Below are 14,099 nucleotides of genomic sequence, written 5' to 3' on the forward strand. Positions count from 1 at the left end.
AAGATAAAATTCCTCAAAAGAAAATAATAAAACGTAATTACAGAGCTCAGGAGAAAGTCGACTTAAATGAAGCTCGAGATTCATCAGACAGCACAATCAAAAGTCTCTAGTTTTGGCTTCAGGGAGTGCTAAGCAGTGGGTATAGCACGGGCCCACTTCACTGAGACCTTTTGTCTTCCTCCTGAGGCCTCTGTCACGGGGCTTGTACCTGTTTTCTGGAGTGCACTAACTCCTCACCCGGGGGGTCTGGTGGTTTGGCTTCAGGGAGTGCTAAGCAGTGGGTATAGCACGGGCCCACTTCACTGAGACCTTTTGTCTTCCTCCTGAGGCCTCTGTCACGGGGCTTGTACCTGTTTTCTGGAGTGCACTAACTCCTCACCCGGGGGGTCTGGTGGAATTTACTGCTCTTTCTAGAGTTAGAACAAGTGCCCTCTAATACAGACAAACAGATTCTTGGGAGAACGTAGCTAGACATAATATCTCCAAACCTCAAGTTGTATTTAGTCTCTGGAGGACAGACTGCTTTTCAAGACTTGGTGTCATGCTGTGAGAAAGTAGAATTTTCATTGTGAAACAGTTCGTGAAGTGACACGGAATGAGTTGTCTCTGGCAAAAATGGCCCGTACGGGGATCGAACCCGCGACCTTGGCGTTATTAGCACCACGCTCTAACCAACTGAGCTAACCGGCCCTACACGGGGGAAATTTTCCTAAAGCCTGTATAATTACTGTGAAGAAATTCAGAGCATCCTGGGACTTCGTTGTTGACATTCCTGACAGAGTCGATTGGATAACTGAGAATCTGCCCTTCCTCCTGCATCTCCTGTGCACTTGCCTTCCTTTCCCTTCCCTATGTAAATTGTGATTGATAAAACTTGCAACATATCTTGGGTTTAAGGGCTAGATTTCTTTCTTAAGGAACATGCCTTTAACCCCAAACACTCCAGCTTTCATCTATATCCCAGCTCAAGAACCATTTCGTCATTGTTTGGGCTCTTGAAGGCGCAGAGGGAATGGAAATGGCAATTGTTTCCATTATTGGCCAGAAGGTCCTTCTTTTTTGGGGGGTGGGGTGGGAGAAGGGGGAACTAAAGTAGAAGTCATTTTTTGCCTCATTTCTTGCCCAGCCTTAATCACTGAATGGGTATTGCCTTACACAAAATGACATCTGGGAAAAACTTTAGCTTTAGCTAAAGTCTCAGCTCTGAGGTACCACTTCACATCTCTCAGATTGGCTAAAATGACAGGAAAAGAATTGCACATGTTTAACCTATATTGGATTACTTGCTGTGTAGGGGAGAGGGAAGGGGAGGAGGAAAACAAACTTGGAACACAAAATTTTATAAGGGTGAATGTTGAGAACTATCTTTCCATGTGTTTTGAAAAATAAAAAGCTGTTCTTAATTTAAAAAAAAAAAAAGGCTAAAATCTCCCATTGCACCGAGAACCATCTCTACTCTTATCGATCTGTAACTTGTCGTGGGAATCAAATGGAGAAAGTAAAGCTGGTGATTTTAGCATTCTTAAATGGGGAGATTTTCTCTTTCCATTTGAAACCCAGTGAGAAGCGATATGCCCTGGGATTCAGTGATGATTCCCTTTATCCATTATTTAGTGAACATGTACAGAACTAGAGAGCAGAACCAGAGGATTTTGATTCTATGGTCCCTCTTCTCAAGGAATTTACTATGATCTGGTGGTCAGGGAATACAGAACTAACAGCCAGGGTTGTTAGTTAATCAATGAAAAGGATGTAATTTTTTTTAAAAATAATTTTAATTGTCATAAAAATGAGAGAAAATACTAGAATTAGAAACAGTGGTGGTTTGGCAAAGCAGGCACAATATTTTGATGCCATCGAGGAAAATGACTGAAAGGCACATCCTCCGAATGTGAGAGCTCTGACAAACAGCTGGCTGACAAGATCCTGGAGGACTCGAAGCTCACCTACGTCGATTGCTGATGTCATAAATGAAACTAGAAGGCAAAAGGGAGTAGGAGCTAAATGAAGGGGGGAGGGGAGGCTCGAAAACGGCAACGAAAGGAATGGATTGATTTGAGTGCATCGGATTCCCTTAAGTGATGACAAGAAACATCTCGTCCTTGCACCCTGGCGCAGGGGACACAGGAAACTCTGTGATCTTTGTTTTGCCTTTTGGTAACAAGCCTGACAGAGACAGATTCGCCAGTTAAATTATCCCCTCCTAGAATGAAAGAGGAAATACAAAAGGACAGAGATCCATCCTGGCTTGGAAAATCTGATTCTCCGACATCATTTCTCTCACACAGTTTGCAGGGTTCCCAAAGATAAAATAATAATAATGATAAATGTAGTGACAGAGCTCAGGTGAAGGTTGACTTAACAAATGAATCTCCAGATTCATCAGACAACACAATCAAAAGTGCTGGTTTTGGCTCCCGGGCGTGCTAAGCATTGACCTCTTTCAGGCCGTTTGTCTTCCTCCTGAGGCCTCTGTCACGGGACTTGTAGCTTTTCTTTTTTTTCTTTTTTTTCTGGAATGCACTAGCTCCTCATCTAGGCCTGGTGGAATTTACACTCTTCCTAGAGTTAGAACGCGAGCCCTTTTGTACAGGAGACAAACTTGTTTTTGGGAGAAAGTTGTTAGCTGTTTTGTAGCTCCAAGGCCTCCAAGGCTCAAACTGTAGATAGTTTCTGGAGGACAGACTGGTTTTCATTGCTATTCGTTGATGGCATGCCGTGGGAAAGTTGAATTTTCATAGTGAAATAATCCGCGATTATTTGACCCGGAGTGGTGGACCCTGGGCAAAATAAACTGGCCCGTACGGGGATCGAACCCGCGACCTTGGCGTTATTAGCACCACGCTCTAACCAACTGAGCTAACCGGCCCCACAGAAGGGATTTTTCCCTAAGTCCTTTGTAATTACAGTGAAGAAATTCAGAGTATCCTGGGTCTGTCATTGCCATTCGTGTCAGTTGGATACCTGGATTCAGAGTCTGTCCTTCCTTCTGTCTCCTTCTGTGCCCTTGCTTTCTTTGCCCTTCCCCCGCTTTCCCTTCCCTTTGTAAATTGTGATTGCTAAAATCGTTGCAATGAGAGGATGACATCCTTCGTCTTTCTGTTACTCTCCGAGGCCCATTTTCCGAGGTGAAAGCACTATGGCTGCTGAGCGGAAAGAGTTCAATATCCACCCTTTTTAGCATTCCCACATGAGAAGGTTTTCCCTTTCTATGTGAGCCCCATTGAGAAGTGAAATCCCCTGGGGGCTCAGTGAAAATCGTCCTTTTAATCCATCATTTAGTGAACATGTGCAGAATTAGAGTGCAGAACCAGAGGGTTTTGATTCTATGGCTCCTGCTCAAGGAGTTTACTATGATCTGGGTGGTCAAGGAACACAGCCTAACAACCAGGATTGTTGGTTAATCAATGAAAAGGGTGCATACTTTTTTTTTTTTCTCATTTTAATTGTTGTCATAAAAATGAGAGAAGATACTAGAATTAGAAAGAGTGATGGTTTGGCAAAATAGGCACAAATTTGATGCCATCGAGAAAAATGAAATGCACATCTCCGAATGTGAGATCTCTGTCAAACAGCTGGTTGACAAAGTCCTGGAGGACTCGAAGCTCATCTAGGCGGATTGCTGACATTATAATTTCCTTTCCTGGAAGGCAAACGGAAGTAGAAGTTAAATGAAAGGGAGAGGGGGTGGGGACTCGACATTCATTAAACGACATAATCAAAAGTCCTTTCGTTTTCCGCTCCCAAAAGTATTAAGCAGTGTCTCTCACGGGCCTGGTTCCTCTCCCTACTCGCGCAGGCCATTGCCCTTCCTCCTTTGCCTTGCAAGGGACTTGTTGCTGTTTTCCGGAACGCACTAGCTCCTCACTTAGGTCTGGTCAAATTCCCGCTCTTTCTAGAGTCAGTTCTAGCGCCCCTTTCTACAGGGGACACAGGTTTCCCAAGACAGAGACTCTCTCATCTTGAATCAGTGGTAGATTCAAGATAAAGCTCAGGAGGAGGTAAATCCCTTGCAAGGAAAAATAGTACCTGGCCCGTACGGGGATCGAACCCGCGACCTTGGCGTTATTAGCACCACGCTCTAACCAACTGAGCTAACCGGCCCCGGAAAAATTGTTATTCCAAGCCCTTTCTCAGTTTTGTCTGAAGCCTCAGCCTGTACAGGGAAAGTTCTTCAATTGTCATTGTTGACAATCAGCTAGGTAACTAGACTCAAAGTTTGCCTTTCCTCCTGCTCCTCTTTCCCTTTCCTTGCCTTCTCTTCCTTTCCTTCCTTTCCCTTTCCTATGTATTACTATTTCCTATGATTATTGATAGAATTATCCAAAAAACTAACCAAAAAGTAGTGAGCTTTTAGCCAATTTTCACGGCCACATTATATATAATGAGGGTATGAATAGGTCTGTGACTTTTGACTGTTTTCCAGAATAATCGAACCAATTTGCAGTTCCATCATCAGTGAATTATCGTTTGTCTTCCCAATACTGAATAACTGAGAATTTCCTTTTTTTTTTTTTTTTTTTTCTTTCCCATCTTTGTCAGTTCACTTCTTGTAGGAAGAGGTCTCAGAGCTATCTGGATTTGTATCTTTCTTATTATTTATCACATGTAGCATTATTTCATTCATAAATCTTTTGAAATCTCTTCATACCCATTGACTTAATGACATATTTTGTTAACCAGTGAACTGATTCTTGCTCTAATATTGATGAGTAAATTGTCATATTTCCTTTATATAAGTTTTCAGAACTAATAGATATATTTTCCTCTACTCTTTACTCAGTCTCTCTTCTTAAGCTGTAGTTAAGAAAGGTAACTCACTCTAATCTCTAAATGATAAAGATCTGTTTGGGTAGAGATGTCATTTGGAACTTCTATACATTAGAAAGGGTCTGAAACTATTGTCTACCTAAATGAGTTCTCACATTCCCAGCAAGTTTTTTATTATTTTTAGATGAATTTATATCTATAATATCTATATCTATATATATGTATATATAGGGAAGCTAGTTAGGAATAGTCAATGATGAACAGGTCATGGAAAAGCAGAAACATTAAACACTCAGGGAAGATGTCATTGCTCCAAATATTCAAGAAAGCAAAAAAGCTAAAAAAAAATGACTAAAATATCTCTTTGATTTAGAATTTTCAGAATTTTTTGACATACACAATGGAAAGGTAAATTTTATATTTATTTGCAAAATGAAACATGCTAGTATTAAGATAATGGACCCAACATTATGAACTCTGTATGGTGCACATGAACAATTAGACCAAGAATTAAACAAGAAACTTTCAACAGAATCTTTCTGAATTTCCATAATTCTGTTATCCTGAAATCTATTTTTTTTTATTCATTTTTCCAAATTATCCCCTCCCTCCCTCCACTCCCTCCCCCCCGGATGACAGGTAATCCCATATATTTTACATGTGTTACAATATAACCTAGATACAATATATGTGTGTAAATACCATTTTCTTGTTGCACATTAATTATTAGCTTCCGAAGGTATAAGTAACCTGGGTAGATAGACAGTAGTGCTAACAATTTACATTCACTTCCCAGTGTTCCTTCTCTGGGTGTAGTTATTTCTGTCCATCATTGATCAACTGGAAGTGAGTTGGATCTTCTTTATGTTGAAGATTTCCACTTCCATCAGAATACATCCTCATACAGTATTGTTGTTGAAGTGTATAGTGATCTTCTGGTTCTGCTCATGAAATCTATTTTTTTCAAGCTAAACTTTCTAAGACAATTTCTCCAATAAGGTTTTTTGGAAATCCTCTGGGGAACAAATGAAGGGGCTTCATTTTCAAGAGCACTTGATCTCCTCCCATCCCCCATGTCTTCCACTTTACTCACCTCTTCCTCTGGAGTCAGTGCCCCTCCCCTTCCACTGTGGAACAATTGTCCCACTCCCCATTAAAGCCCACCTCCATCCTCTTTCTATGATCATCCCTCTTCTCACAATCATACAAGCCTCCATAACAATCTAGCTTCTAGACTCTGGCTAAACACCTTCATGGATGAAAGATTCCAGCAACATCCAAAATGATACAACTACTCTTATTATTAGCGATTTCAAACAATGTACCAAAATGATACAATTCCAAACCTTCATGGCTCCAGACTCTAAATGCCAGTAGGCTGCACAGTTTTGGTCACAAATTTTATGTCACATAGCTAGGACACGTTCTAATACACAGCTTATAGGCTGTGCTCTTTCAGGCTGGAACTCTTTCAGGTCCTAAGATCGTCTATATTCTTCTTGCTATGAAATCTCTGAATATAATGAGGAGGGAAGGTTTGAGTGGGAGGGAGGGGGTGCACAGTTTAAACACATAGTCTGCAAGTCCTTCACCAGAAAATGAAGTAAAAATGAAAAAGAATTAATAAAAATTTTAAAACAATGGAACAAACAAAAATCTTATGGTTCATGAGCCCCATGATATCTTAATTTTTGCCATTTACCTAAAATACATCTGACTTTAAATCAAGAGCCACTGAATCAGAAAATATAGACCCTCCATTTCTACCTCCAAATAACACCCCTCATAAGAACTCACTATTTGACAAAAACTGCTGAGAAAATTGGAAACTAGTATGGCAGAAACTAGGCATTGACCCACACTTAACACCATATACCAAAATAAGGTCTAAATGGGTTCATCATTTGGACATAAAGAGTGATATTACAAGCAAATTAGAAGAACATAGGATAGTTTACCTCTCATATCTATGGAGAAGGAAGGAATTCGTAACCAAAGAAGAGCTGGAATTCATAATTTAACACCAAATAGATACTTTTGATCATATTAAGTTAAAAAGTTTCTGTACAAACAAAACTAATACAGACAAGATTAGAAGGGAAGGAATGAATTGGGAAAACATTTTTATGTTTATTCTGATAAAGGCCTAATTTCTAAAATATCTGGAGAACTGATTCAAATTTATAAGAATTCAAGCCATTCTCCAATTGATAAATGGTCAAAGGATATGATCAGACAATTTTCAGATGAAATTAAAACCATTTCTAGTCATATGTAAAGGTTCTCTAAATCACTATTGATCAGAGAAATGCAAATTAAGACAACTCTGAGATACCACTGCACACCTCTCAGATTGGCTAAAATGACAGGAAAAGATAATGACAAATATTGGAGGGGATGTGGGAAAACTGGGACACTAATACATTGTTGGTAGAATTGTGAATGGATCCAGACATTCTGGAGAGCATTTTGGAACTATGCTCAAAAAGTTATCAAATTGTGCATATCCTTTGATCCAACAGAATTTCTACTGAGCTTATGTCCCAAAACGATCATAAAAGAGGGAAAATAACCCACATGTGCAAAAATGTTTGTGGCATCCCTTTTTGTAGTGGCAAGAAACTGGAAACTGAGTGCATGCCCATAAGCTGGAGAATGGCTGAACAAGTTACAATATATGAATGAATGTTATGGAATATTATTGTTCTATAAGACACAATCAGCAGGATGATTTTAGAGAGTCCTGGAGAGACTTACATGAACTGATGCTAAGTGAAATGAGCAGAACTAGATCATTGTACACAGCAACAGCAATATGATACAGCAATCAATTGTGATTAACATGACTCTTTCCAACAATGAGATGATTGAGGCCAGTTCCAAATGTCTCATGATGAGGAGAGCCATCTATACCCAGAGAGAGGATTGTGGGAACTGAGTATAGATCACAACATAACATTCTCACTCTTTTTGTTATTGTTCGGTTGCATTTTGTTTTCTTACTCATTTTCTTTCCTTTTTGATCTGATTTTTCTTATACAGTAAGATAATTGGATAAATATGTTTACAAATATTGGATTTAACATATATTGGATTGCTTGCCGTCTAGGGGAGGGAGTGGAGGGAAGGAGGAGAAAATTTGGAACACAAGGCTATGAAAGGGTCAATGTTGAAAAAATATTCATGCATATGTTTTGAAAATAAAAAGCTTTCAAAAAAAACCCAAAACAAACAAAAAATAACACCCCTCCCAGAACAGCACATTTATGCAATGTCATGTATTTATGTTGTCCACTCTTCTACAGATTAAGACTTGTGAATAGGACATGCATAGAGATCATATCTAATCAGACAACAGGCATGGAAGGCACATGTGTGACTAAGGAACATTGATGAAGGTACATGTGCTAGAAATCACTGTATCTGGGGCACAAGTGTTTTTGGGTTTTGTACATACAACAGGTCAATCCATACCCCCAGAATTTTAGGGCTACTAATGTCTCTGATCATTTAATATAATGATAAATGCTTCTTATTTTTTTCATATACTATCATAGCATTTTTCTTCAGTATCTCCTTTCATCTTGTAGTGGCTTCTGTCTACAAGCAGTTTCTGTGTTTCATCTCTTCCAACTATCTACAGGACATCTCAGCTTCCATCTGCTAAAGCACAATGACTAAGGAGCTTTTCCCTGATAAGGACAGATTGACAGTTCTGTTAATCTATACCCATGAGTCTCTATACTCATTTCAGGGAAACTACAAAACTCAGACAGAGTTACCTTAGGTTTGGAGTGCTGGTAACTTGAATTTCAAATTTCACTTTATCTCTTCTGGGCAACTTTCTCCCAAAAAATTTGTTTTAACAGTTTCTTTTGATGCAACTCCAGAATAATGGTATGAATGCTTGAATTATGAAATTAATTTTACTCCAACTCCCTCTCATTGGCATGAAAGTGAACCTAAGCAAGACTAAAACTAGTCAAAGAACCCCTTCCAAATGCTCCCTCCCTGTTTCATGGCCAGCCCAAATTCTTAACTGGCTCCATCCTTTCCTTCTGGGACAGAATTTGCAATTCTAGCCAATTGCACAAGACACACTTGAACCACCTGTGAACATATAAACAAGTCATTTAAATTGACCTATCATATACAGAGAAGTGATCATCCCAGTTACACTGTATGACATATAGGAAGGAACATAAGTCCAGAAATTCATATTATGATGACATTTTAAATCCTTTGCCCCTCTAGCTAAAGGTGGGTGATGTTATATTTTCAATCCTTTGGAGTAAATAGTGGTTTACTATTGAGTTGATCAGAGTTCTCAAGTGTTTCAAAGTTTTTTTTTTTTTTTTAATAATGTTTCTGTCACTGTATACCCAAGTTCTGCTCACTTCACTTAGTATCAGTTCATAAAAGTTTTCCCGGCTTCCTCTGAAATTGTCCATTTGATCTTTTTAATGGCATAATAATAATCCATTATGTTAATTCCACAATAGGTGGATCCACTCTTAGTTTCTAATTCTTGGCCACTCAAAAAAGAGCTACTAGAAATATTCTTATAAGTGTAAGTCCATTGCCTCTTTCTTCAGTCTGTTTGTTGTATAAATCTATAAGTAGTAGTATAGTCCTAAATAGCTTCCAGAATGAATAAACCAATTCATATCCCCACTAACAGTGCCCTATTCTTCTTGTTTTCCCATAGCTCCAGTATTTGTCATTTTCCTCTTTCATTATCTTTTCCAGTATAAAGTGTGTGAGTAGAAACTTAACAGTTATTTGAATGTACATTTCTACAATTCTTAGAAATTTGGAGTAATTTTTCCCCATGTTTATTGATAGCTTAAATTTCTTCTTTTGAGAACTTAAAAAAAAAAAAACAAACTTTTTTTTAATCTATGGGAAATAGCTCTTCATCTTATAAGTTTGAATCTAGTTTAGCCCCAAGAAAACTACTGATAAGAAAAAAAGTCCCTATACACTCAAAATATTTATAGCAGCATTTTTTATGATAAGTAAGAATTGTAAACAAAGTGGATGCTCATCCAGTGGAGAATGGCTAAATAAAATGTGATAGGTGGATGTTAGTGGAATTTTACTGCATTGTAAGAAATAACATGTGTAACCAATACAGAGAAGTATGGAAAGATCTATATGAACTAATGCAAAGTAAAATAAGCATAGCAAAGAAAGCAATATACACAGTAATTATAACAATGCAAATTGAAAGAATGACCCCCACACATATACAACGAAATCAAAAGTAAATACAAGAAAATTATAAAGATCTAATAGGACTTACATGAAGAGATATTAGAAGATACCACCATCATTCATGAAATTGATAGATTCATAGGTGCTATATATCACATGTTTTTCAGTGCATTCAGTTGTGCTAACTTTTTTCCACTCTAAAAACCCTACTTGTCATTTGGAGAGATGGGAGAGGGATACATGGGATGCTATAGTGATGTAAGAAATAAAAAATATCTGTGTAAATTAAATTTTTTTTGAATTGGCTCCTTATCTTTCCTAAATCTAGATCTTTATTCTAGAAACTTCCCACAAATATTCTTTCCCCTACTACCTGTTTTTGCTCTAATTTAGATAGCATTAGATTTGTATAAAAACTTTTAAATTTTATGTAACCAAAATTGTCCTTTAAACTTTCTATCATTCTTATCATTGCTTGTGAAATCAACAACTCTTTCAGCATACATACATCTGAAAGATAATTTCTTCCTTGCTCCTCTAATTTGCTTATGATGTCACTATGTTTAAGGCACATATCTTGGTATAAGTGTGAGGGCTGATCTATACCCATTTTCTGCCAAACTGTTTTCTATTTTTTTCCAGCAGTTTGTTTGTTTGTTTTTAAGCAAGTAGTGAGTCCTGACCCTAATACCTGGGATACTTGAATTTGTGGAATGCTATGCTATCATCTTTGTTTGACTCCTTATGTTGTATAGCTAATTTGTTCCACTTATTTGACTTAATTTTTTTTAAATTCCAGTTTTATGTGCATACCCTTTGACCCAGCAGCGCTACTACTGGGATTATATCCCAAAGAAATACTAAAGAGCGGAAAGAAACATATATGTGCCAAAATGTTTGTGGCAGCTCTTTTTGTTGTAGCTAGAAACTGGAAGATGAATGGATGTCCATCAGTTGGAGAATGGTTGGGTAAATTGTGGTATATGAAGGTTATGGAATATTATTGCTCGGTAAGAAATGACCAGCAGGAGGAATATAGAGAGGCCTGGAGAGACTTAAATCAACTGATGCTGAGTGAAATGAGCAGAACCAGAAGATCACTGTACACTTCAACAACAATACTGTATGAGGATGTATTCTGATGGAAGTGGAAATCTTCAACATAAAGAAGATCCAACTCACTTCCAGTTGATCAATGATGGACAGAGGTAGCTACACCCAGAGAAGAAACACTGGGAGGGGAATGTAAATTGTTAGCACTAATATCTGTCTGCCCAGGTTGCATGTACCTTCGGATTCTAATGTTTATTGTGCAACAAGAAAATGATATTCACACACATGTATTGTACCTAGACTATATTGTAACACATATAAAATGTATGGGATTGCCTGTCGTCGGGGGGAGGGAATAGAGGGAGGGGGGGGTAATTTGGAAAAATGAATACAAAGGATAATATTATAATATATATATATATAATAAAAAAAAAATTTCCAGTTTTAGCCAAATCACTTTTAATGATTGCTGTTTTTTTATTATTATAGTTTGCGATCTGGTGTTAATAATCTCTCTTCCTTCCAACTTTTTTCATTATTACACTTATAATTCTTGACTTTTTGTTCTTTGATGGGTAGAACAATTAATGAGTAAATTAATTTAGGTATTATTGTCATTTTGTATGGGCTTTATCTACACATAAGTAATATTTTTTGAATTATTTAGTTTGAGGTGAGTTGAATATGGTTGAGGTTAGAGTTTATAAAGGAATGTAACCCTCCCATTATAAAGGAATGTAACTAACAGTTATTAAAAGAAGAATTACTTTTCCAACAGAGAATACAGCATTGACTCAAGTTGACATAGTCTTATCTTTAAATTTTTAAAATGATAAATTTAACCTGAAAATTTCAATAAAAGAAGACTATGAGACTGAATTTTATGTTACACATAATATATTATAATATATCACATATAATATTGCACAAAATATTTTAATATATTAAATTTAACTCAAGGGTAATGTCTGTGTCCCCTTCTAAACTTTCTTCTAGTGTTTAAATGCCTGTTATTGTTCTTTTCTTTTCTTCTTCAAAATCATAACTCATCTTCAACTCACTACCCTCCCAATAGTTACTCCCCTAGCAGCCTCATTTCCTGTAAGTCTTCCCACGGATATTCTGAATCCTTTGTTCTTTTTTGCTCTTTCTTAAAGCAAAATAATCTTCCCCTCTGTTCATTAAACTTTTTTTTCAACAATGTTGTGCAATCCTTTTATTGCCCTTCTTCCCCCTTGTTTTCAGGTTTTTCATAATTGCAACAAAAGTTATTTCTATAAATATCTTCTTATATGTGCCTTTCACCCCTTTCTTGGACCACTTTAAGAGGTGTGAGTAGTAGTGATCAGTCACTTTGTTGATTTTTGATGCAAAATTCCAAAATGTTTTCTGGAACAGTTAAATTACTAGCACCATCATCAGTTCAAGCCTGTCCTCCCACCTACATTTTGGAAGGCAATTGACTGAGGAAGAAAAACTATCTATTAATGAAAATCATGTTCTAGTGTTTAAAGCAGGGCAAAAGAATTTGAGCTCGAGCTTTACCTTTCTCACTTCTTCCATCTTTAAGCTATTTCTGAAACCTGACTCCTCTCCCTTTCACCATACCTTTATTCATTCCCTTTGATTCACTGGTTAAGAGAGTGGATTTAGAATGGTCCTTTTTCTTCTTTGCTACTTCTACATTCTCCCCCAATCTCCATCCCTCAGTAACATCTCGTTCTTTGAGGGCCATGTATTTAATATCTACTATCTGATCAAAATACTGGCAGCTATTGTCTCTATACCTCCTGGTCACTCCTCTTTCTTCGTCTATGAGTTTGATATCTTTTTCGAGTTTTTTCTCTCCTCTTTCACTTCTGCCTTCTTCATTCTCTCTTAAATACTCAAACCACTCAGTTGCTGAATCCACTCACTTCCCACTCCTCCGTCTTGCCTTTCTCAGGCACAAAGATGGTCACATCGTACTTGTGACCATTCACAAATGCACCACCACTGTATTCAAGAACATTGGAATTCATTATTTAAACGATCCATTGGCTTTTCCACCTCTTCCTCTGCCATCTTTTAACAATCCTGGTGTTTGTACCCATAGTGACCTTCAGTTCTTCAATTTTCTCCCAGGCTCTCTCTCCTCTCTTCGCCATCTTCCTACCTTGGTGAACCAATATAACTTTTCATTGTTTCTTCCCTTAAATCCCTTAAGTCCCTAGCCGCATATATCTCAGATGTAGCCTTGCCAAGCGTCAGCACTGCATGATTCCAACTAAACTGCCGCCTTCTCATCCCCTTCCCAGCACTGTCTCCCTCACTGTATTCTCCCTCTCTCCACCTCTGCCATGCCAGGAATATTTTCCCCTCTAGTGTTTGGTTTCCGGCCCCCCAGCCTTTGATTCATAACGAAAATCGGGTCTATTACAGTAATTTTTCTTTTTTTTTTTCTAGTAAAATTATTTATTTTAAAAAGTATTGCTTTATGAATCATGTTGGGAAAGAAAAATTGAAACAAAAGGGAAAAACCATGGGAGAGATTAAAAAAAAAAATACAGAAAAAAGAAATGAACATAGCACGTATTGATTTATATTCAGTCTCCTTAGTTCTTTTCCTGGATGCAGATGGCATTTTCTGTCCAAAGCTTGGATCACTGAAACACTGAGAAGAACCATATCTTTGATAGCTGATCGTTATACATTCTCGCTGTTATTGTGTACAATGTATGCGTGGTTCTGTTTGTTTTGCTCAGCATCAGTTCAAGTACATCTTTCCAGGAGTTGCTAAAATCAGCTTGTTCATTATTTTTTAATAGAGGAATAATATTCCATTACCTTCCTACATCACAACTCGTTCAACCATTCCCCAATTGATGGGCATCCATTCCTTTTCCAATTCCACAAAAAGAGCTACTACAAACATATTTGCACATGTGAGTCCTTTTCCTTCCTTTACGATACAGGAAGCCTTTTCCAATCCCTCTTGATTCTATTACTTTCCCTCTTTTACTTATATATTACTTATTCTATGAAGAGTTTATTGTAGATATTTGTTTGCTTGTTTTTCT

At 37.5% G+C, this 14,099-nt stretch overlaps 3 non-coding genes across 3 annotated transcripts; all 3 read right to left on the minus strand.

Moving 5' to 3' along the window:
* Window positions 1–616: 616 nt before the first annotated feature.
* Window positions 617–690, minus strand: TRNAI-AAU (transfer RNA isoleucine (anticodon AAU)). The gene has a single exon. It is a non-coding gene; the product is annotated as a tRNA-Ile (tRNA).
* Window positions 691–2,795: 2,105 nt separating this feature from the next.
* On the minus strand, window positions 2,796–2,869 carry TRNAI-AAU (transfer RNA isoleucine (anticodon AAU)). Its single transcript has one exon. It is a non-coding gene; the product is annotated as a tRNA-Ile (tRNA).
* Window positions 2,870–4,030: 1,161 nt separating this feature from the next.
* Window positions 4,031–4,104, minus strand: TRNAI-AAU (transfer RNA isoleucine (anticodon AAU)). Its single transcript has one exon. It is a non-coding gene; the product is annotated as a tRNA-Ile (tRNA).
* Between the last annotated feature and the right edge of the window lie 9,995 nt (window positions 4,105–14,099).

Source organism: Sminthopsis crassicaudata, chromosome 4, assembly GCF_048593235.1.
Source record: "Sminthopsis crassicaudata isolate SCR6 chromosome 4, ASM4859323v1, whole genome shotgun sequence".
Classification (NCBI taxonomy): Eukaryota; Metazoa; Chordata; class Mammalia; order Dasyuromorphia; family Dasyuridae; genus Sminthopsis; species Sminthopsis crassicaudata.